We start from the raw sequence: 8,887 nt of genomic DNA, 5'->3' as shown, positions 1-8,887 counted from the left end.
AATGGTTCTCCCTCCATGACAAGTGATGAGGTCTTCAAAGAATTTCTTTCTCCTGCTCTTGGTCTGAAGTGAGGCTTTAGCTGCTCCACTGCAGAAGTTATGTAGTCAGAGAAAGCCATAGACAGCTGGTCCATGAGCTTCTTGCCTGACTGGGGATAGGTCTGGGGGTGTGGAAAATGTGCAGGGGTGAGTGAGGGGTCAGAGGAACTTTGCACGCAGAGACAATGCTTGAGCCACATTTCTGGAGTCAGACCAGCTATGTGGAGATGGTGTCAGAGCAGATGGGAGTCCTTTTACTGTATTTTAATGAAACAATTTTCTTAAATAATCACACATTCCTCTGTTCTATGAAGTGATCATGCAGTACAGTTTATTCTTTTAGGTTTCTTTACATAAATATAAATGCTTTATGCAGTGCGGTTGTTCTTTCACCCTTTCTTTTGTGTCTATCTACGCGTGTATTACCATTCACTCTCTAGTCTTCCATTTTGCATAATGTAATACCTTATGTGATTATAATAGTGTCAATCTCCCATTGTAATTTGTATGCTTCTAATTTTCTAGTGGATTTTGCTTTTGTATTTGCAATGACATTGGGAACCTATTAGGCATTTTCTGGAAGAGAGATTGTTCAACAGCTCTAATAAGCCTGAGCAAAGTTAATGCATTCATTGCGACAAAACAGATGGCTAGGATGTCAAATTCTGAATCACTTGATTTGATATTGATATATTTTGTATCTAATAGAGTCATATACATATGTAGTTTGGAAATTTGTCTAGAGTTCCTGCACCACTAGTGCTATAGGCATGAGCCCATTGCAGTACATGCACCATGAGAGGTGGGATACACATTCCAGCCTCCCAGAGTATCTGCAATGTGATTGCTAGAAAACACGCATCAGCTTCCCACAGTGTATGCACTCTGAGCGCTGGGTTACTTATTGGTGGTCACCCAGAACCCTCCAAAGGAGTTCTGGGATATAGGTGTCAGCATCCATAGTGCAATAACAATGAGTCCTGGGTTACATCAGCTTGTACTTCCCACACAAGTGCTTCTGAGATACAGTTGTCAGCCTTCCACATTATATGCATAATCAAATATGTGTGACAGCCATGAGCCCACCACAGTCCATGCACCATGAGAGGTGAGATACATATCTCCCACAGTATGTACCATGAGAGCTGGGTTACAGCCTAGTGCCCGCAGCAGAACATATACCATGAATGTTGGGTAATAGGGAATCCCATCCAAAAATACATACACTATCAGTTCTGGGTTATAGCTGTAAGCCTACCATTGTATATACACAATGGACGCAGGTTATTGGCATGATCCACCCACAGTGCATACAGCTTGAGTCTGGAGTTCATTATGGCACAGTACATTCACAACGAGAACATGGTTGAGGACACAAGTCCACTACACTATGTTCAGTAAGAATGATGGATTAATGATTTGAGCCTCATACAGTAGATCACGAGTGCTGCAATACAGCTGTCCAGTTCCCATTGTAAATGCACGATTAATGCTGAGTGTTAGCCATAAGAGCACTCCAGTACATGCTGGGATATAAGTATGACCCTGTCAGAGTACACCACCATGCATGGTTGGAAACGTGTCAGCCCTCCACAGTACATGCACATTGAGTGTTGGGATACAACCATGAGCCCACAATAGTGCTTGTACCATGAAGGCTTGGATATAGGCATGAGACTCTTGCGGTACACACGACTTGTGCTCAGTTGCTGGTTTGAGTCTCACACATAACATTTACAATGAGTGCTGGATTTTAAGCATGAGCTTCCCTTTAATGTGCTGGGATCATGGTTGTATCTAGCACTCATGGTTCATGTCCTGCTGGAAGCTCTTACTTAAAACTAAGAATTCATTGTTCATGAATTATTGTGGGCTTATGGGTGGAAACCGGCACTGAAAGTGAATGTACTGTGGGAGACTTAGATGAATCTCACAGTACTCATGGTGCATGTGCTGGGGGAGGATCATGCCTAAACTCCAGCAATAACGTGAATTACTGAGTGAGACTGAAGAACTAATGGTTTATGTGTGGATGGAGACTCACACAGCTAACCTATCACTCATGGGGCAGGTACTGTCAGAAGTTCATGTCTATATCCCACCACTCACTGTGAATGCACTGCCCCAAGTGCAAACCAGTAGCCCAGCACTTCCCTTGCATGCACTGCAGGAGGCTGACACAACTGCAGCAGCGCTCATGGTGCATATCCTGTGTGAGACTGACACTTGTATACAGCAAGCGTGGCACGTGCACTGCAAGATGCCTGTAAGAGTCTGAAAGAACCAGCTTCCAGGCTGCTGACAGCACTGAAGGGAAAGTCCACAGTGTAGCACAAACTGAAACTTTTTTATCTGAGGGCTTAGGAAATGGACACTCAGACCTATTCTGATGGATTCCTTCTTTACTCGCTCATGGTGCTTTCATGATGCCCCTTTGTTACCCTCCCTGCTTTCTCCATCTCTCATTCTAACTCTATCTTTACTCTTGATGTTTCCCTCCTGATTCTCTCATGCATGATGTTATTATTCTTCTAGCCCATTTTAACACCTTCTCTCATGTTGTTTTCCTCTGATGCTCCAAAGTTTCTTTGTTCTTCACAGCTTAGTTATCCAAAAAATTTTTCAAGTAATATAGTATCTGATTTGAAAAAAAAATCATCTGATGTCAGGATAAGGTCTGAAGCACCCTATACATTCTTTGTATTAAGACATAGCCATGTTGTTTGGTCATTAAAATGGGTCCTTGTCTTGCTTCATGCCATGCTGTGGTCCTGGATCCTTTGTGGGTAGCATTGTCCTAGGTCAAATGAGATGAGGGTGTGGCTCAAATGCCCTTGAATTTAAGCTTTCCCCAGATGCCTTGGTAATTAGGGAGCTGCCACACTGCCAATGATGTCCCTGGTTCTTTGTATGGACTGAATGTTTCTGTGTCCCTTCTGTTTTACATGTGGTTTCAAGCTTTGAATTCTCAGATTAATGAATTTAATTCAGAATACCTGTTAAAGCCAGAAAGCATGAAATGGATCCTTAGAGGAGAACAGGCCTTGAGGGAAGTGGGAGGGCAGAAGAAATGCACTGTGGACGGGGGTAAGGGAATCCTTGCAAGTGGAAAGGTTTAACCAGGGATGGAAGAAGTGTGGTGTTGGGGAAAGGGTTAACCAAAAGTATGCATGGAGGAAAAAATCCTTTTGGACAAATATTACATTTTAAGTTGTTTAAGTTTAGCATGTTAAGGTGCTTGACGGCAACCATATAATGTTAAGTTTGATGTTGGGAAGTCACATAGTAAAAGGTAAGAAAATGACCCAGAAAATGATCCTCTGACCTCCACACATGGACCATGGTTTGCCACCAAGCCAAATGAATGAAGCTGCATCCTTGGAAGCCTAAGTAAAACAACTGAATGAAGGAGCCCTGCATGCACGGATAACGTTCCTCCCAGAAGATTAAGTTTATTAAACAAAGACCCCAATACTATGGGATAGTTCCCTCTGAGCTGTGAAGTAAGGGGGGCTCCTGTCAAACATTACAAGCTCTTGCCAATGTCCTCATTTCCACATGAGAATTAGATGTAGGACTCTTCTGAACACTCTACGCCCTTGGGATATAGGACATTTAGAAGTCGTGTTGTATCCATGCTGGCTAGCTTTCACAGTACTAGAACTTCTATGCAAGCTACTGGAAGAGGGAAGTTGGCAATGATTCTACCCATCTGTAGACCCTGTATGTGACAACTTTCCTGGCAAGATATTCTCTGTGTGTTCACTCTTATAGGAACAATGAAATTTGTGATTTGATTTTAGGTCTACCACACAGTAGGGAACTCTTGGCTGGTTCTGTAAACTTGGTTAAGAGCTCAATGACTGAGGCCATGGTGATGTAATATGGAAATATGTCTTACTTTAGAGACTGGAACATTTGCTTGACATCACAGCCAGAGTTCAGAACATATTTTGAGGTCACTTAAGACATAAGGCTGCTCTCCTATTGTGTACTCAAATGATTGTTTAGCCAACTTTTAAGAGAAAAACAGTTACCACCACTTTCCTTGGTCTTCATAATAGCCGCCTTTAACAAACTAAAGTAATATTTAATTGTAATGTTAAATTATGTCTTCTTCTGTGCCCCTGATCCAGAACAATTCATGTATATCATTTGTATAAAAGAGCAAACATAGAGGTTGAAAACACTTCTAAATGAGTATCCACCAAAACTGTTGAGCACAGCAGCATTACTGGGCAATCATGGTATTTGTAATTTTTTTTTCCTGTCTGGGTGAATTGGGTTCAGTTGCGCTCATTACCTTAATCCCTTGTAAGATTCCATGAATGATTTCTGTAAAGTACCCAACTCCTTCCCCATGTGATTCTTATGGGGAATTCAATAAAAGAGAGAGCAAGAAAAGGGGCAGACACACAAATTCACACATAGGGACACATGTAGGGACAGACAGACATAGGGACAGACACAGACTCAGACACACACACACAAAAAAAACAGACAAAGGGACAGGCACACTTCTTCAGAAAGGCACAGATTTGGATTCATGCAACAGACAGAGGAGGTAAGACAGGGAACATGGAGAAAATTCAAACCTGGAAATGACTCCCAGTGGAAGTGCTTTTATTTTGTTACTGCCATGCTGATGCAGTATTGGTGACTCTGAGCTAATCACTGATGTGGTGAATCCACACAACAGGCCCTCTGTTGTTGTTTTGTTAAAATTACATGGCATCAAGCTGCCTTCTATGTACTCTCTCTGACACCTATACATTCGAGCAACTGTGATCCCTAATGAGAGAGGCTTCTTTAGGAAGTGGGCTCTGCTGACTGCACAGACTCACACCTGGCCAAAGTCTAGAGAATACATAACTGTGCAGCTCTCAGACCTCAGCAGGACATCTGAACCATAACACGCTGCAAGGCTCAGGGACCACTTTGGAAGAGAGAGGCAGAGGTTGTAGATTGTTTCTGTGAAATGGTGTCCAGGACACAATGATAATCATACACAGGAAGGGACTCATAAGGCCCCACCCTCAGTGAGTGACTTTGCTCACTTCATATGTGCTGGTGATGGAATGTCATAAAAAGTAAAGAGGGAAGGCAGGTAAGCAGCCACAGTTTACCTCTATGGATGTAAAGGCCAATAGAGTAGTTCGGGTGGTGTTTTTACTCATGTGAGAGCAGTGTGAGAATGGAAACCTCAACATGACTGGTTTGTGCCTTGGAAAATCCACTAAAATTCATTGAACTCCAGTTTCCAAAACTGCAATTGCAGGCCCAGATACCCAGAAATGGGCCCAACCTTGACTTTTGGAGGATTTCTGGAGGGTAGATAAATCCAACATTCCTTAAAAACTTGTGAAGCTACTTCCTCTTCTCAAAGGGGTCATTTCTCTTATCACTGGCAGTAGGAAAAATTGACTACCTGTGTTGGCTATTACTATAATAAGGTACAGACTAGCCTCCAGGCTCCTTCAGCAGCACCAGTACCCGCTGTACATGTCAGAGTCCATGCTCGTGTGCTAGGTCTTCTACCCTGCTCCCCTACCCTAAACTCCCTCTAGTTCAGAAGCATCCCTATCCCAGCTTCTCATTCTCTTTCTAAACCTCTCTCTCTGTCTCCTCCTGTCTCTACGCTCCTCTCCCTCTCTCACACTGTGTCTCCTCTTCTGTTTCTCTCCATCTGCCTCTCTGCTCTGCTTCTGCTTCTATCATAGGCAGGTGCAGTTGACTATGTTCAGCCAACATCTATTTCTGCTCTGGGTGACTTGATATGCCGCTGTCTGTTCTATCTCTGATAGCTATAATAGAAGCTTGCTCCTTAAACATGTCACCAAGAGGTCATGCCATCAGCTTGTACAATACAAAGAAACAGTTTAAAGTATTTTCATAGTACATTTTAGTGACAAGCTACTAAAATTCAATATATACTGTATCAATTTTCAGAGAAATATTTAACATTAAAATTTCTAAATTTTTTTCTGAGAGTAAGTACGAATTTTATTTTATTAATTATTATTATTATTAAAAATTTTCACCTCATCCCCTCCTATTTCCCTCCCCTTCCCCTCATTCCCCCCTCCCCATCCCTCTCCAGTCCAAACAGCAGGCAGGGTTCCCCGCCCGGTGGGAAGTCCAAGGTCCTCCCACCTCCATCCAGGTCTAGGAAGGTGAGCATCCAAACAGACTAGGCTCCCACGAAGCCAGTACATGCAGTAGAATCAAAACCCAGTGCCATTGTCCTTGGCTTCTCAGTCAGCCCTCCTTGTCAGCCATGTTCAGAGAGTCTGGTTTGATCACATGCTCCATCAGTCCCAGTCTGGCTAGTGAGCTCCCATTAGATCAGCCCCACTGTCACAGTGGGTGGGCACACCCCTGGCGGTCCTGACTTCCTTGCTCATGTTCTCTCTCCTCAGCGGTATAAAACAATGACATCTTGAATTTTGCATGCAAATGGATGGAAATAGAAAACACTATCCCGAGTGAGGTAACCCAGACCCCAAAAGATGAATATGGTATGTCCTCACTCATTAGTGGATTCTAGCCATAAATAAAGGACATTGAGCCTATACTTCGTGATCCTAGAGAAGCTAAATAGGAGGTGAACCCAAAGAAAAACCTGTAGTTATCCTCCTGGATATTGGAAGTAGACAAGATAGCCAGGCAAAATTTGAGAGCTTGGGGATGGGGCTGAGGTGGGGGTAAGGGGAGAGGGGGAGAGAGAAGTGAGAAGGAAAGGATGGGGAGAACTTGGGGGAATGGGATGGTTGGGATGGAGGAAGAGAGGATATGGGAGCAGGGAATTATATATCTTAATTAAGGGAGCCATTTTAGAGTTGGCAAGAGACTGGACTCTAGAGAGGTTCCCAAGTATCCAAGGAGATGTCCCCAGCTTGTTCCTTGAGCAGCTGAGGAGAGGCCGCCTGAACTGGCCCTATCCTATAGCCACACTGATGAATGTGGTGATGGATGAAGATAGAGACAGAGACCCACATTGGAGCACTGGACTGAGCTCCCAAGGTCCAAATGAGGAAAATTTCTAAATTTTATAAAATATTTCTGACAGATTATCACTTGATAGTCAATGTAATAACATCATAATAACATCATTTTTAAAGGTTCTAATATCTTTAATCTTTCAAAATAATGTACAACAGGTTAATAGGTTTTTTAGAATACTACAAAAGGCGGTGAACTAAGAGGGAACTAGATTACTATATGCTACCAGAAATACATTATAATTTATTTTTATGATATATTTTGATAGTATTCTTTCCTCCCCTGCAGTATATTCCACATGCTTCTTCAAAAACACAGTTTTAAAATCATGCATTCTGAATAAAATTGAGCTCATTTAAAGGACCATGTATTTTAATTGTACATATATACATAAATAAACCCCCACATACATTTGCCATGTTGATTTTTATATTCTAGCCCTAGCTGGGCCTCTTAGCCTCAACAATTCTCAGTGGAATTTTTCATTCCAGAGTGTTGAACAATAGGGTGCCAAGGAACCCATACATATCTATATTTGTATTCATAAAGATGTGGCAAACTCGGCATCTAATATTTGTCATCTTTTGTTACAAATGAACAACTCTATTCATTTTCTACAAATCTCATGAAATTCATTCTAGGCAGAAATTTATTTCAATATTTTATCAGATGGCAGAATAATAAATTTATTGACCTCTTGGAAATACTTTTGACCCTTTGCTGCTTTCAGCTCTCCATTACAGCTCCTTAATCTCCTTAGAATTCTGCACAACTAGGAGACCTCTGATCAAGGACTAAGGGAGAAAGTCCAAGTAGCAAAGTATTTTTTTTATCTTTCAGAATTTATCAGTCTGTTCCACTAGAAAAGTCAAATTCCTATTGAATTGAGTATCCCCTTCAGTTGTGCCATCTCTCTGGGGATGCATGTACAATACATGTTTAATTGGTGAATGAAAGTTTAGCAAGCTTTACATGTTCTGAAAGCATAATAAGGTCTGTAGAATAAGATAAGATATAATGATTTAATGCCTGGCCAGTAATTCAAGGAACAAAACACTATATGTAATTTATCTGCAAAAGTAGTGAAAGATGGATGTTATGTCTCCCTCCCTATTTTAATACCTCACTCAGTCCAACTGATAATGTCCACATGCACTTGGCTGTGGGGATCCTACTGGAAGTCACACTCCTTAAGATAAATGACACAAAAATGGGATGAGGACAAGTTAGGGGATGGGATGGAGGCAGAGGACAGAGATGGGGAAGATATGAGCAACATGGATGATCTGAATTACATACATTAAAATGTCAAAGAGTAAACTGAAAATATTCTTCAAACAATAAAATGAAAGAAAACCTCAAAAAATGTTTCTGACAGTTTGTTACTTGATGATGACAGGAGATCCTCATAGGTTCTTCAGCAGAAACTAAAAAGAAAAGCAAGAATTATCAGTAGTTTCAGAACATCATGGGTGGCATCGTCAAGATAAGCAGTAACAGAGGCATCACCCGGAGAATCCTATGCAGTGTCGTGTCACCATGAATATCATTGTGTTTGAGAATGGTGAGAATGTGGAGTCTTGTTTCATTGGTTTTATTCTCAGAGGTTGTTTCTTTTGGGGTGTTTGTTTCCAAAACGATGCTGTCCACATAAGTCACAGTGTATGGACACAGAAAAATAAAAACTAATATCTAACAGTTACATTTCCCTGCTTAGCCATTCAGAAAATACAAGTTTCACATTAAGAGTAAAAATCATTTCCTCATTCCAGCATGGGAGGCAACTGTGTGCTTACCAACTTTACTTGATCAGTTTGGTTGGACTAAACTGATTTTGTTAATTTTA

The 8,887-nt window shown here is 41.5% G+C and overlaps 1 protein-coding gene across 6 annotated transcripts in view; it reads right to left on the bottom strand.

The window, feature by feature from the left end:
- Window positions 1-6,792: 6,792 nt before the first annotated feature.
- Window positions 6,793-8,887, bottom strand: part of LOC130885278 (inversin-A-like) — a 104,620-nt gene continuing 102,525 nt past the window's right edge. For all 6 annotated transcript variants that reach the window (XM_057786737.1, XM_057786741.1, XM_057786739.1 and 3 more), the window contains one exon: window positions 6,793-8,468. The gene's annotated coding sequence lies outside the window, so the exon portion shown is untranslated. The remainder of the gene's footprint in view (window positions 8,469-8,887) is intronic.

The sequence above is a fragment of the Chionomys nivalis genome, chromosome 12, assembly GCF_950005125.1.
Source record: "Chionomys nivalis chromosome 12, mChiNiv1.1, whole genome shotgun sequence".
In the NCBI taxonomy this organism is placed as follows: domain Eukaryota; kingdom Metazoa; phylum Chordata; class Mammalia; order Rodentia; family Cricetidae; genus Chionomys; species Chionomys nivalis.
The sequence above is the reverse complement of the archived record's forward strand: the minus strand, read 5'-3'. Positions and strand labels throughout refer to the sequence as shown.